The sequence below is a fragment of the Delphinapterus leucas genome, chromosome 18 (genome assembly GCF_059928025.1).
Source record: "Delphinapterus leucas isolate spDelLeu-1000000601 "Yukka" chromosome 18, BTC_Dleu_Yukka2, whole genome shotgun sequence".
Taxonomy (NCBI): Eukaryota; Metazoa; Chordata; class Mammalia; order Artiodactyla; family Monodontidae; genus Delphinapterus; species Delphinapterus leucas.
Genome location: NC_143146.1, coordinates 61,083,894 through 61,099,772, shown reverse-complemented (window position 1 = coordinate 61,099,772; position 15,879 = coordinate 61,083,894). Strand labels below are relative to the sequence as shown.

General features: G+C 37.9%; 1 protein-coding gene and 2 pseudogenes across 7 annotated transcripts in view; 1 reads left to right on the top strand and 2 right to left on the bottom strand.

Moving 5' to 3' along the window:
• The window catches only part of CAB39L (calcium binding protein 39 like), a 110,124-nt gene that overhangs the window by 7,722 nt on the left and 86,523 nt on the right, over positions 1-15,879 (top strand). For 3 of the 7 annotated variants that reach the window (XR_016388701.1, XM_022574813.3, XM_089899578.1), the window contains exons 2-3: positions 6,625-6,776; positions 7,394-7,469. The gene's annotated coding sequence lies outside the window, so the exon portion shown is untranslated. The remainder of the gene's footprint in view (positions 1-6,624; positions 6,777-7,393; positions 7,470-15,879) is intronic. The other 4 variants (XM_022574816.2, XM_089899581.1, XM_089899579.1 and 1 more) reach the window with 3 other exon arrangements.
• LOC149746864 (large ribosomal subunit protein eL37-like) lies at positions 9,822-11,184 on the bottom strand (annotated as a pseudogene).
• On the bottom strand, positions 12,310-13,688 carry LOC111175311 (protein ILRUN pseudogene; annotated as a pseudogene).

The window sequence follows — 15,879 nt, the reverse complement described above, 5'->3', positions numbered from 1 at the left end:
AGAAATTAAGGGAAAGATGAAACCTTTGAAGGAACCACACAAATCAGAAATAAAAGGAGCTCAGAGATGAGGTGAATAAGCTATATAGAAGGATGTGAAATGAGAGCTGGCAGAACTCCAGAAAGAATTAGAAAAAAGGATATTTCTAATGATGATTAAATTAGAAAGAAAACAAGAGTGAATATACATCATAGAAAGCACAATAAGAGAAATAAAGAGTAGATAAGAGAAAATTGAAGAAAATCAAACAGATAAAGTTTTTTGAAAAGGGGCCAAAAGAAAGTGACACGACAGGGACTTCCCTGGTGGTCCAGTGGTTAAGACTCCACACTCCCAATGCAGAGGGCCTGGGTTCGATCCCTGGTCAGGGAGCTAGATCTTGCATGCCTCAACTAAAGATCCCGCATGGCACAACAAAGATCCCACGAAGATCCAATGTGCTGTGACTAAGAGCTGGCGCAGCCAAATAAATAAATAAATATTTTTTTAAAGAAAAGAAAGTGACAAGACAAAGCCAAAATAAGTGTATTAGGAGTGTATTTGGTTTTGTTAAACCAAAGCATAGAGGTGATGGTTATGTAACATTAACAAGTATATTGTGAATATACTTAATGCCACTGGATTGTATATTTAAAAATGTTTAAAATGGTACGTTTTATGCTGTTTATTATTGTTGTTTATGTTGTTTATTTTACCATGATAAAAAAATTGTAAACCAATGCAGTGGAACAGAACAACTATTAGAACTATAATTCAGGAAAACTTTAAAGAAGGTTTAAGTCTATATACGTTGAAAGGCACACTGTGCATCTGGGGAATTCAACCCAGAACAGTCAGTTAACACAGAAGGATTCTTGTAGAATTGTTGGATTTTAAAAATAAAGAAAAAAAATCTTTCTGCACCCATGGAAAAAAGACCAAGTAAACCTGGAAAGAAAATTAGACTGGATTAGATTTTTTTAATATAAAAATTTATTTATTTTTATTTATTTATTATTTTTGGCTGTGTTGGGTCTTCATTGCTGTGCGCGGGCTTTCTCTAGTTGCAGTGAGCGGGGGCTACTCTTCGTTGCGGTGTGCGGGCTTCTCATTGTGGTGGCTTCTCTTGTTGCAGAGCACAGGCTCTAAGTGCACAGGCTTCAGTAGACGCGGCGCATGGACTCAGTAGTTGTGGCTCACGGGCTTAGTTGCTCCGCGGCATGTGGGATCTTCCTGGACCAGGGCTCAAACCTGTGTGCCCTGCATTGGCAGGCAGATTCTTAACCACTGCGCCACCAGGGAAGCCCTGGATTAGATTTTTTTAGCAGCAACATTTCATGCCAGATAATAACAAAGCAACATTTTTTAAATATTCAGGAAATAAATATTCCATATCTCACCAAATTATACTTCAAGAATTCAGGCCATTAACAAGCATATATGAACATGAAACAACTCAAAGAATATTGTTCCTATGAATCTTTCTTGAAGAATATACTAGAGAACAAATTTCAGACAACCAGGAAATGACTGGAGAATCTTTGACATGAGGTCAGGTGGTAAGCACTGAGTATATCTTGTGTAGCACTAAGATTGTAAGATGGGAATAATTGTGGTAGAATGGTATGTAAATGTTGTATAATCTGATGATGTAGAAATAGCATAGCCCACAGAAATAGCATAGCCCACAGAAAAAGGGAAGGGGAGTATAAGTGAAAAGTAGAATTAAGTGGTTGTTTGCCTCATAGGAATTAGCTGTAAGGAAAAGGATAGCACTTGAAGCTGACTGATGGACATAAACATACTATAAATAAGTATGTATACTTAGATGTGTAAGATAAAACGCTAATAAAAGTAATACCAGTGATCAAAACTAGATGATGGGGGAGAAGAGGAAGTTACTAATTTTGTTACTGCTAATCGCAGGGAACTAACTATCTTAAAAAGAGGGGAGGGGAATGAAGAGTATTGTATAAAGATATTACTATAGAGCTAACCCCAATAACAAAAACTTTCCTAAATACTAAAAGAAATACCTACCCTAAAAAGAGCAAAGAGAACTATGTAATGATATGCACACATTTTCTATATGTATTTATTTTCTATATGTACTTATCTGTACACACACACAAAATGAACATGAATCATTATCACAACACTAAATATATCAGGTGTATTAATAAATGTATATGGGCTCAACTTACTTAATGATCGCTGTATGCAAAAGATACAGTTGTAAAAAGTATGAATAATAAAAGGAGTTCATAAGAAATGAAGGATGATTTTAAAATAATAATAGAGGGAAGAGTGAAAACATATCAGAAAAATGTAAATTTTTAAAAAAGCAAGGTTCATCATCTTGGTATCAGACAAGCAGAGTTTAGTTCAAAAAGCATTAAGATGAAGGATACTATAAAATAGCCCATATAAAGCTAACGGTTATATTTACAATGAAGATTTTTTAAAATATCTATTTACCAAATGACACATCAATAGTTTTCATAAAGTAAAAACTACTAGATGTAAAAAGGAATAGAAACCTGCTAATAATAGAAGACTTTAACACACCTCTCTCAAAATGTCAGGTTAAGTGGACCAAGAAAATTAGTCATTATTATACATAATCAGTAAGGTAGATCTTACAGATTTGTATCAAAGTCTGAATCCATTAATAGAGAATATGTTTTCTCAAATGCACATAGGACAGTTATAAAAATCTATTATGTATTAGACCACAAAGAATATATCAGTTCCAAAATATAAAAAGTCAAAAATTTGACCACATGTAATAAGACTAGAAAATAATTTAAAAATTTTAAAATTAAACCTGGGTCAAGTTTTCTGTTGGATGGTGGCAACTGTCTAAATCCAAATCTCTCCATACATCCTTTTAAAAAACCATACAGGGCTTCCCCGCTGGCGCAGTGGTTAAGAATCCACCTGCCAATGCTGGGGACACGGGTTCGAGCCCTGGTCCAGGAAGATCCCACATGCCGAGGAGCAACTAAGACCATGTGCCACAACTACTGAGCCTACGCCCTAGAGCCTGTGAGCCACAACTACTGAAGCCCGCACACCTAGAGCCCGTGCTCGACAACAAGAGAAGCCACCGCAGTGAGAAGCCCACACACCACAACGAAGAGTAGCCCCCACTTGCTGCAACTAGAGAAAGCGCGCGCAGCAACGAAGACCCAATGCAGCCAAAAATAAATAAATTTATTTTTTAAAAAAACATACAGATCTGTAAGGAGAGCAAAGTATATCACCACCACCCTTGCCTAACTAATGTAATTTCAAATTATGGTTATGTAGGCAGATAAACTGAAATGCAGCAGACTCAGCTCTGGACCCCATGCTGAGGTGACAAGTGAGGTTGAGACTTCAGAACAGAGAAAAAGGAAGCAGGAACTGGCGTCAGTAGAATGCAAGTAAAATAACTCCAAAAAGAGAAAACCCCACCCTAAGGAGGGAAATACTAATGTTTAAGACTCCTTAGACAAAAGGGACTTGAAAGTACACAGGATCAAAGAGGCCGTCTCAGAAAGGTATTGCTTCTGGGAACAGAATGACTTGGAAGGGTCACCATTTACCTGGAGGCTTGGTGGTAAAGAGAACGAAGAGGTAGTAGAAATTAAGGATCTTGGTGAAACAGAGTAGAAGATAGATGAACTCTTTTTCACCCAAAAAGGAGTCACTGATTTTTAAAAGTCTGTACTTTATTAAACCAACAGAAGGTGCTGTTGAACTAAAAAAATCCAGTATTTCTTCCAAATCCCTCACTCCTGTCTATGTACCGTTGTTAATTAGTTTAAGAAAATTGAAACCCTTCAAAATGAACAGAAAATGGCAGGCAACACCCATATAAGGTTACTATAAGTAGAAAAAATAAAATGAGAATCAAAATATTTCAGCTGATGGAAAGTCTCCCCCAAAGCTTACTCAACTAAAGAGCTAAAGAAAACTACCTGAATTAAATACTCCTAACTGAAATACCCTTAAACAAGCATTTGCAGAGATAAAGCCTCAAATTCAGAACCCCAAGACAAAAAAAGAAGGGAAGAAATGGAAGGTGAATTTACTGAACTCAGGAAACGAAATGAAGACAAAAAATAATCATCTTTTAAAATGAAGCTGAAGTCCAAGATACCTAATGGAAAGAATATAAGGGGCATTGAGAAAAAATATGAAGACAGGCAAAAGAATGAAAATTAAATGAAGAAAGGTAAAAAGTCAGAGAGAAAATGATTTATATAGATGATATGTAAAATTAGAGTTCCTAAGAAGAAAAAAACAGTAGCTGAGGCAATATTTAAACTTAAATCCATGAAAACATTCTGGAAGTAACAGAAGATTTAAATCTATGTATTGAAAATGCTCCTTGTGTACTGGGAAAATTGATCCCAAGTAGTCAACACTAAGTCATGTCCTAATAAAACTATTGGACTTTGAAGATAATGAAAAGTACCTCTGGGCTTCCAGGCAGAAAGAAGAGGTTAGCGACAAACTTCTCAATGGCAACATACAAAGCAAAATAGGCATGGAACAAATTTAAAGTCTATGAAATTGTAAGCCAAGGATTTTATAACTATGACTCAATCTCAGAAGAAAATTAAAACTATGATAAATTCCACTATATTAAAAAATATTTACATGGTGAAAAATGCCATGAACAAAGTCAAATGACAAGTGACAAACTGGGAAGAAATATTTGAATATACAGCACAAAGAGCTCATTTCCTTAATGAAAATAACCTCCAAAAATCAAGGCAAATTACCATCAACCTAGTAGAAAAACAGGCCAAAGATATGAAAACAGATTTCATGGAAAAAAATGCAGATGACAAAACATATAAAAGATGTTCAACTTCAGTCATACAAAGAGAAATACAAATGAAACCTATTCTAAAAACCACAACTACACTAAAGGCTTTCTCACCAAAATCTGTAGTTATATAAAATATTCTATGGACTGTGGGGAAACAGGCACTTTGATGCATTTCTGGTGGGGATACAAAAGCACAAAGCCCAGGAGGGAATTTAGTAGTATCTGGCAGAATCACATATGCGTGTGTCTTTTGACCCAGACATAGGAATCTGCTCTAAGGACACACTGGCATAAAATATAAACTGGCATTTGTATCAGTTTAGTCACAACAGAATTACTTGTATTAGCGAAAGATTGGAAATAACCAAAATGCCCATTAATAGGGAACTGATTAAAGTACATGCAACAATGGAATAATCTTCAGGTTGATGGTGTCCCTTCCAAGTCACCCTTTTCACTAGAAGGCATAAAGAGAATGTAGAAAGTCTCCATGTACCAATATCGGGTGATCTGCAGAATATATTACAAAGTGGAAAAAACAAAGGCACTGAAGAGTAATCTATTAAATATGTAGAAGGAAGGAATGGGAAAGGTGCCAATGATAGAGTTCTCTAATTATAACTTGTTTACATGGTTTCAATCTTAGAATCATGTATGTTTACATATTCAAAAATTAAATTAAGTAAAAAGGTAGAAAGAGAAGAAAAATCTACAAAGGAAATAAATTTACATAACTATATAGAAGTTTGGTGACATAGCCACACAAGAAAAGCAACAATTTTAGTGACTTTAGAACATAGATTTTGGACTGTACATTGGCCCTCTGTATCTTCAGATTCTCCATCTGCAGAGTCAACCAACCACGGATCGAGAATATTCAGGGAAAAAAATTCCAGAAAGTTCCAAAAAGCAGAACTTGAATTTACCCCATACTGGCAACTATTTATATATCATGTACATTGTATCATGTACATTGTATCATGTACAACTATTTATATATCATGTACATTGTATCATGTACATATACTTTAAATCTAGAAATGATTTAAAGTATATGTGCAATGTGCATAGGATATATGCAAACCCTATGCCATTTTATATAAGGAACTTAAGCATCCGTGGATTTTGGTATCCATGGGGGGATGGAGCTGGAACCAATCCCCCATGGATACCAAGGGATAACTGTATCTTCTTAGCGGGGTATATTCAGTAGTATAATTGTTGTATTGCTTTTTTTTTTTTTTTTTTTTTTTTTTTTTGCGGTACGCGGGCCTCTCACTGTTGTGGCCTCTCCCGTTGCGGAGCACAGGCTCCGGACGCGCAGGGTCAGCAGCCATGGCTCACGGGCCTAGCCGCTCCGCGGCATGTGGGATCTTCCCAGACCCGGGCACGAACCCGTGTCACCTGCATCGGCAGGGGGACTCTCAACCACTGCACCACCAGGGAAGCCCATGTATTGCTATTTTTAAAGTATTTTATGTCTATTGTTGGGTAAAATAAGTGTTGCAAAATGTTAATTGTTGAACAAAACCACAGTAGTTTATCAGGGCTATGACTTAGAAAATTTAGTCTGGAAAGTCCTTTGATAGATTGAGCAAAGTGGAAATGAAGTACAAAATTACACAGAAGGACAGCTAGCATAACAGAGTATAGGTTATGTAGCAGGCTTTGTGCTGGGCACTATACATATGCTATATAATTTGGCTCGTGCAGCTACCCGTTGAGACTTGTGATATTATTTTCCTAAGAGGGATGTTGAGATTTAAACTCAGATCTATGTGATTCCAAAGCCTGTGTTTTTTTCTACTACATTATTGCAGGATATACATCAAATATTGAGAAGAAAGAACATCCAGAGCTAAATGTTCTGTTTAAACCAGTAGTTGCTGCTCAGAAAATAAATAAAGATGCAGACCCAAAGTCAGTGGTTTATACGTTCTTCATGCAAGAGCATTGTATTAAAGGAGAGAGTGTAAGTTTTCTCTTATTTCTAATGGGAAAATGTAAGCATACACACATGCACACATACACGCCCTCATACTGATGTTGGAGATAGAAATTTTATAAAAGTTGCCATTGATGACTGAAATTAGTGACAGATGTGAACTAAAATTATGGCAAAGCAGAAAAGAAAAAATCTAGCAGGCATGGGTTTTCATGATGCTGTTAAAAGCAAAAAACCTTTCAAAGCTTCCCTTCGTGACACTTTAAAGCTCTTCTAAGCTTTGCACAACCTTTTTGTATTGGCCTTTAAGATACTAGTTTAGATAAGGTGGTTTCCTCCTGTGGAAGGTTAGGGCTGATAGAGATTTCAGTGGTGCTAGAGTTCCCCTCATCTAAGTCACCCCTTCACATTTATACTGGTTTTCCCTAATGATGAAATATTTTTATTTGGTTCAGTACTAATTTTTAAAAAGTCTGCCACTTGAAGTAATTGGGGTAGGGAGATATTCCTATTTTAATTTGATTCATTTGTATATGATTCTGATGGAAATTCAATTTATAATTCTATGTACATGATAATAAGGAAAACGTTGAAATTTCTATAAAGATTTTTTAAATTAATTTTTAAGCTTTTCTTTTTGTCAGAAGCTGTGTTGATCAGTGACTTTGGTGAAGGCTGAGAAAGTTGAAGAAAATTTGCAGATGATACACAACTTCTAAGGTAAGCTAATATAATAACTCAGTCAAGATTATAAGTACCCTTGACAGACCTATAGACTACAGTTAACACACTAAAATAAAATTTACAGGAGTAATTATTATATCCTGATTTAAATTTTACAAAGCAATTGTAGAAGTATTAAATAGACTGCCATTTCTGGCAGTATGATAGACAAGACATCCACCAAATATGTAAAATACTAGATTCAGTATTTTAAAAATCCTTTAAAATGAATGGATAAACCTATAAGAAAATAAGGGAAACTTTCTGGGGCTAGAAACCAAGCAAGTATATTCTGTGAGGTAAACGAGTGCTGAAATCACTGAATACTTTGGGGGCATCCACCAGTTTCTTTTGGCATAGAAACTTGTGCATGGAGAAGAATGGAGACGGAGGAAAATTCCCTGCGTTCTGCAAAGTGAAGGGGGCCTATCAGAGACCATCCTGGAGAGGCATACAGCTCTGGGTGGAGTTAAAATCCCCCTGAATAATTCCTGCTTACATTCACTTGGATTTGATGCCTTATTTTATACTATTTTCATGATCCTTAAACTCTACAAATTGAGAGTTTTAATTTAAAATAGACTTGGGTCTGTAACACTCTTCAGTACCTGCCAGAAACAATCACAAATCCTCCATGGAAGGAATTATCAACCTAGTTATCAAATAATCATAGTTAAAATTCTAACAAACTCATTTTTTTAAAAAAAATCACAAAACATACAAGGGGAAAAAATCAAAACACTATGAGCAAGAGTCAGCAGAAATCACAACTGAAACAGATCTACAGATATTTCAGCTATTAGAAATATCCAATACATAAGATAAATATATTTAATAAATAAAAGAGGAATTCTAACCAAATGTAAAATAGATAGCTAGTGGGAAGCAGCCACATAGCACAGGGAGATCAGCTCCGTGCTTTTTTTTTTTTTTTAAATAAATTTATTCATTTATTTATTGGCTGCATTGGGTCTCCGTTGCTGTGCGCGGGCTTTCCCTAGCTGCAGTGAGTGGGGGCTACTCTTTGTTGTGGTGTGCAGGCTTCTCATTGCAGTGACTTCTCTCGTTGTGGAGCACGGGCTCTAGGCGTGCAGGCTTCAGTAGTTGTGGCACACAGGCTTAGTTGCTCTGCGGCATGTGGGATCCTCCTGGACCAGAGCTCAAACCCGTGTACCCTGCATTGGCAGGCGGATTCTTAATCACTGCGCCACCAGGGAAGTCCCCAGCTCGGTGCTTTGTGACCACCTAGAGGAGTGGGATAGAGACGGTGGGAGGGAGACACAAGAGGGAGGAGATATGGGGATATATGTATATGTATAGCTGATTCACTTTGTTATACAGCCTAAACTAACACACCATTGTAAAGCAATTATGCTCCAATAAAGGTGTTTAAAAAAAGAGGGATTCTAAAACATAAATAAAGAGTAATAGACTATAAAAATGACAAGGCACATTAAAGTAAGAATGAATTAGAATATCAGAAATGAAAAATCCCATAATAGAACTTAAAAATTAAATAATATGTTAAACCAGCATATAAGGCACAGTTGAAAAGAGTAAGAAACTATAGTTGACCCTTGAACAACACAGGTTTGAACTGCATGGGTCCACTTATGTGTGAATTTTTTTCAGTAAATACGTACTTGAGTACTACATGATCTGCAATTGGTTGAATCCACAGATGTGGTTACCACAGTTATGGAAAGCTGATTGTAAAGTTAAACATAGATTTTTGACTGTTGGTGGTTGGTACCCCTAAACCTCAAGTTGTTCAAGGGTCAACTGTGCATGGAAGGCCATACACAGAGAAAAAAGATACAGGAAAAATAAAAGAGATGGCGAGATGATTTAATCAGAGTAGCAGGATACAATTTATGAAGAAAGTTAGTACTAAAGTAGAACACTTCAGAGTAACCTGAGATAAGCTTCTCTAGAGAGAAAGCATCATCCCCTTTGTACGGGCAGGAATAAAAAAACAAAACCAGAACTAATTTGTTTTTAATGGGTTCCCCAACTCATCACTTAAAAGTCAGCACTTCCTCTTTGTCTTACTTTTTTATTCAAGACAAAGAATATAGTAGAACAGGAATGTGATTCATAATTTTAAAAAATCAATTGGAGATTTATTCACACATATTTGCTGAGGATAAAGCAGTGAACAAAACACAAACGTTCCCTTCCTTCACATTAGCTTATGTTCTAGTGTCATTAAAGTTGTCAGTTACGAAGTAAAAATCAGGACAACAGCAAACTTATTCCTTTCCTTTTCACTCATAACTTTCCTCAACATGGGGTTATAATGGAAACTCAGGGGTATGCAGAGTTCACCATAGTCATAGAATACAACAGTGTAGAGTGTATACATTATATATATCAGAGCCTACATTTTAAAAAATGCCTATTTCTTGTGTCAAAAAAATTAAAAATGCCTGTTTATAGAGAAACGTAGCTGCTGCTTTTAAAAAAAGAAACATTTTTTTCCACTTATGAATGCTATGGTTGAAAACTTGATTTTTTTCTTTTTAAACATTTGTTGAGTGACTAATTACTGAAACCCTTAAGGATGAATTGGATGCTACAACAGCTGCTCTTTTGGGATTAGGTGATGTTCTTCAGGGAATTCATGCCTGAATCTACTGTATACAATTTTTAGGTGCTTTATTCAACCGGTGCCAGTGGCATTTCGTCTTTTAACCTTGGCACTCCAGTTATACTTTCTCTTGCACTTGGGAGGGTAGCCACATTTGCCACAGATTGACTTATGTCGGTGGTAGGCCTTAGAGCCACAATAGCGGCACAGCATGTGTGTCTTATTGCTATGCTTTGCAAATGATGACATTCCCTTCCTCATCTCGCTTCTGATCATTACAGAAAAGAATAAAAGAAGAAAAAGTAATCAATCCTAACACCCAAAGAAAATTACTTCTAAAATTTCATTGTACTTCCTTCTAATTTTATCTATGTAAAATTATATGTGTGTATGGACACACAAATGGTTGTGTGTATGTATATAATTTAAAAGTGAATTTGAGGGACTTCCCTGGTGGTCCAGTGGGTAGGACTCCACCCTCCCACTGCAGGGGACATGGGTTCGAGCCCTGGTCCAGGAAGATCCCACATGCCATGGAGCAACTAAGCCCGTGTGGCACAACTACTGAGGCTGCTCTCTAGAGCCCACGTGCCACAATTACTGAACCCACGTGCCACAGCTACTGAAGCCCTCACGCCTAAAGCCCGTGCTCCGCAACAAGAGAAGCCACCACAATGAGAAGCCTGCACACCGCCAGAAGAGTAGCCCCCACTCGCCACAACTAGAGAAAGCCCGTGTGCAGCAACGAAGACCCAACGCAGCCAAAAAAATTAATTAAAAAAAAAAGAACGAGCACAGCCAAAATAAATTAAAAAAACAAAAAAAAAACCGAGGGGGTAATCAGCTGTGTCAGATGAGTGAATCAAAGGGATGGATAGTGTTTCAAAGCAACACTAATAAACTGCTCACATTTAAAAAATAAATAAATAAAATAAAAGTGAATTTGAAATACTCATATTTATTCTATTTTTTATTTTTATTAACATATTTTTCTTATATGAATATATGACACTTAAAAATATTATTTTGACACCTCTATTAAATTCTATTATAAGATGGTAGCATAGCATAATTTATTCAGCCATTTCTTTTTGTAAACATTCCAGGCTTTCCTATTATAAATAACATTACGATAACATCATTGACTATCTGGCCATATCTCTGATTATTTTCTCAGGATAGCTTTCTGTTAGTAGAAATAGTCTGTTAAAAAGCATGAATATTCTGATAAATTGTTTTCTAGATATATTCTTAGTGATTTTATTCTACACAGCAGCATATGAGATTTTGTCTCACCACATTCTTGCCAATGATAGTTTATATTTTAAAAAATCTTTCTTCTATTTCTTAGGAAGACTGGTTCTGTTTCTTATAACAGTTATGCTTCTTTTACTAAGGTGAAAACTTTTCATCTGTATTTTTGATTTTGTATTGAGATGGAGAAATTGTCGGTCTTTTAGTAGTTGGCACAAGAATTTTTGTTTTTGCAGAAAATGCTGAATTTGTTTGGAAGAAATGCCTTGATAATTCATTTGTGATGAATACTGAGTCTACAAGGGTCTTGTTCAAGTGTGAGAAGATGATTGTTAAATTGCTTTTTTTTTTTTTTTTTGCGGTACGCGGGCCTCTCACTGCTGTGGCCTCTCCCGTTGCGGAGCACAGGCTCCAGATGCACAGGCTCAGCGGCCATGGCTCACGGGCCCAGCCGCTCTGCGGCATGTGGGATCCTCCCGGACCAGGGCACGAACCCGTGTCCCCTGCATCTGCAGGCAGACTCTCAACCACTGTGCCACCAGGGAAGCCCTAAAAGATATATTTTTAAAGAATTAATATAGCAAGAAAAGTACACTAGTTCGTATTTTATTTGTAAAACGAGATACCATTCTGTGTTTGCATTTATTAAAGGTATTTTTCTGTGGTCAGTAGTTATCAATAGATTATAATCATTTCTCCTATTCTAGATCATGTTTTATAAGTCTTCAGAGTTATGGTAAAATGTGTTTTATAAAGATAATGAAATCCAACTGTAGTTACTGAACTAATTCCATAGAGATTTTTCCATTCAGTGGATATGTTTTATTATAATTCTATGTGTTGTTTGCTGTCAATGTCTTTGTTTGAGTCTGAAAATTAAATATCTTGTCAAAAAGTACTTTCCATTAGCAACAATCTTCAAAATGTAGAAAGAGATCATTTGAGACTAGTTTCCCATGACATTTTATTTTATTATTATTTTTTTGTGAATGAAAACATATTATTTAAAGTCCTACAATGAGATGAAGGATGTTGGCTGAGTGACTTTCCTTTCATTAAAGACTTCAGAAAAGGCTATTCGCTATTTGAAATTCTAGCCCCCAAGATCTCATGTAATAGCAAGTGTGCTAGAATCCAGGTGAGATGCTGGCAGACAGAGCTCTCTCATGGCCATCTCCTAGGGTAGAGGAGATTCCTTACTGTAAGTCACTACTGATAAGTTGTTTGCGTGACTGCTGCGGGAGAGATTTACAGAGTTCTGTGAGAGTCTGTTCTCATCTTGCTCGGTTTGGTCAGGAGCGGGAGGCCATGTGTTTTTGCTGATCGAGTCGAACCTGGAACCCCCAGGGTCTTTTAAGTTGTTTTCATCTGATTGTTGGTTCTTTTGGGGAGAGGCAAACGGGTTGAAGTTTCTGCTACCCTGTGATGTGGCTGTGTGTTGAACTCCGTTTCAAAAGATGACAGCTGCTGTGTTACTCCTAAAAGTCCACCCACCTCCACACTGAGAATGACCCAGATGACATCTACATAGTAGAGTCCTGTAGCAGTGCACATCTGTCACTGTCCCTGATACATTCCTGCTCTGCTGGGGCTGCACATCTGGACGCTGACATCTGCAATCACTTGGGGCTCTAGCGATCTCACCATTACCATGTTCACATGTCCAAACTGGTCTTCCCTGACATATTTAAAACAAACCCCTGGAGGCCAAGCCTCTGCCCCAGAATTTTGGATCTGCCATGTTTTTATAAATTGAGTATCAGGAGGTATCAACTCCCCTTCTCCTATGGTGACATCTTCAACAAAGGACATAGAGGGCACACTGATGTTTGGGCTCTCAAAGTCGTAATAGGCGCCAATTGCTGCTTGTAGGTTCCAGTTGGTCATGTCCTTGAAGAGGGCGCAGACGGCCGGGTTGAACTGGAAGCCGAGCAACCGCTGAAACTCGGAGATGAGCACGTCCTTGTCGGTGGTGCCCAGGCAGCTGAACTTCTGCATCAACTCGGGGTCCAGGTTCACGTCCATGCCCTCCATGGCTGGGGCCGGACGCTCGCTTCCCCTCCTCCTCACAACTGAGCCGATGCAGGGCCGGGGCCCGGGAGGGGGCCCGTTGCTAGCTGGCGCTGCGACCCCGCTCCTCGGAGGTAGGCCCCAGGCCTCTCACCACCCATAGGGATAAACTCACTCAGCCACTCACTCACTCTCGCACCCCACCCCACCCCCGCGCCCCCCTAGTGCCGTCGCCAACGCCTCCTCCCGCTTCTCCTTCCCAGGACATTTTAAACTGAATAATTTATAACTCAAGGTCTTCTGTCCTTTATTCAACCTAATTCTCTCTTTGTCCTTTCTGTGTTCTTTTTAGATCCTGTTTTCCTTCTTGATTCTAGAGCACCAGCTTACAAATTGTACTTTTAAAGAGTTATAACAGAAGTAATATGATTTTCCAACATAAAATTTTTTGTATAGCTCTGATTTCAATAATTTGTAGCAAAGTGAAAGTTTGTAAAAACTCAGAAAATTGGAAGATGACGTACTTTATAAAAAGAGAACGAACATGTGTCAGTTCTTGATAGGATGAGAGTTGTTCTTTCATTAAAAGCTATGTTGTGTTCTTAATTGATTCAAGGAAGAACTTTTCATACAAGTGTCAACTGTGGAAAAAAACAGAAAATAGATCCAGCAAAGAAGGGCAGGGAAATAAGAGAGTCATTACCATCTGTCTATGGTTACAGCACTAAGCCCATTTTTGTTGGTTATGATGATATTGTATTGATATATTGTATCTGAGGATTCCATGACTTCTTTCTTACCTCATTCTTTGTTATTCCTTGAATTGGGAAGTTGGAGGAATACCATAGCACGTATTTCACCTGGTTATTGTTTGTGGTGCTATTGTAAGTGGAATTGTAACTATTGAGCTTAGAATTTGATGTATGCAAGTTATAGCCTTTAGCTTTTCTTCTTACTACATTTATATGATTTTTAAAAATTATTATTTATTTATTTATTTTGGTACCCCTTCATTTCTTTTTTTTAAAAATTAACTTATTTATTTATTCATTTTTGTCTCTGTCGGGTCTTCATTGCTGTGCAGGCTTTCTCTAGTTGCAGCGAGTGGGAGCTACTCTTCATTTGTGGTGCACAGGCTTCTCATTGCGGTGGCTTCTCTTGTTGTGGTTGCGGAGCATGGGCTCTAGGTGCTCGGGCTTCAGTAGTTGTGGCTCACAGGCTCTAGAGCGCAGGCTCAGTAGTTGTGGTGCACGGGCTTAGTTGCTCAGCAGCATGTGGGATCTTCCCGACCAGGGATTGAACCCGTGTCCTCTGCATTGGCAGGCGGATTCTTTTTATTTCCTTTTTATTTATTTATTTATTTAATTTATTTTGGTTTTGGCTGTGTTGCGTCTTCATTGCTGTGCTCAGGCTTTCTCTAGTTGCAGCAAGTGGGGGCTACTCTTCATTGTGGTGTGCAGGCTTCTCACTGCAGTGGCTTCTCTTGTTGCAGAACACGGGCTCTAGGTGCGCGGGCTTCAGTAGTTGTGGCTCTTGGGCTCTAGAGCACAGGTTCAGTGGCTGTGGCACATGGGCTTAGTTGTTCCGCGACATGTGGGATCTTCCCAACCAGGGATTGAACCCATGTCCCCTGCATTGGCAGGTGGATTCTTAACCACTGTGCCACCAGGGAAGTCCCTATATGATTTTTGATAACATCAATTTTCACTCTGCTCAAATGCACATTCTATTACTCCACTCTTATTCTCCTCAGATGATCTTGAGTTCTTCTTTTCTGAGAAAATGGAAGCAATCATGTGCTTTCTAACTTCATTTCTCTTTACCTGGACAGTTTATTTTACTCATACTTTCTCTTCCTTTTTCATTTTAGAAAGATATATATCATTCTTCTTGGGGGTTAAACTTTCCACTTATGTTCTTGATCCCATCTTCTGTTGTGGGCTTAAGACTCTTGCCTCACTAATTATCCTCTTATCTTGCATCTTTCTGATATCTGTTCCACCCAATCTACTGAGAGTTTAAAAAAAAAAGCAAGCAAGCAAGCAACAAAAATACCTTTCATTAGTCCTTCAAGCTCTCCTTCTGTTCCTTATCAAAACACTTGGAAACAGTAATATATGCTCATGCCTCCATTACCTCATCCCTAACCTCTTACAATCCTAATTTTGCCCCGGAATATTTGTTGTGTGTCAGGGACTACTACTCCAACCTCTCATCCAGTGTTCAAGGCAAGTCAGTTGAGCCATGCTACCTGGATCAGAATGAATATTACCAATTTCCCAGAAGGACTGTCTTGGGGTCCTCTGCCTACTTTATGCTTTGCTGTAGTACCGTATGCTCTGGTGATCCCAGCCTGGCTTTGGCTTCTCTATCAGCCTATGTCTTTAGGATTTTAGGGGAATATGAATTCTAAAAGGTCCTTTTCCTTGTCCTAAGTGGTTCTCTGAATATCCCTATTTCCCCTGATACCTTTGGTTTGTAAGAATTGAAAGAGGGCCTTAGAAATTAGATTACAGGTTTAGGCAGGATGCTCATCACTGCTCTACAGTATTC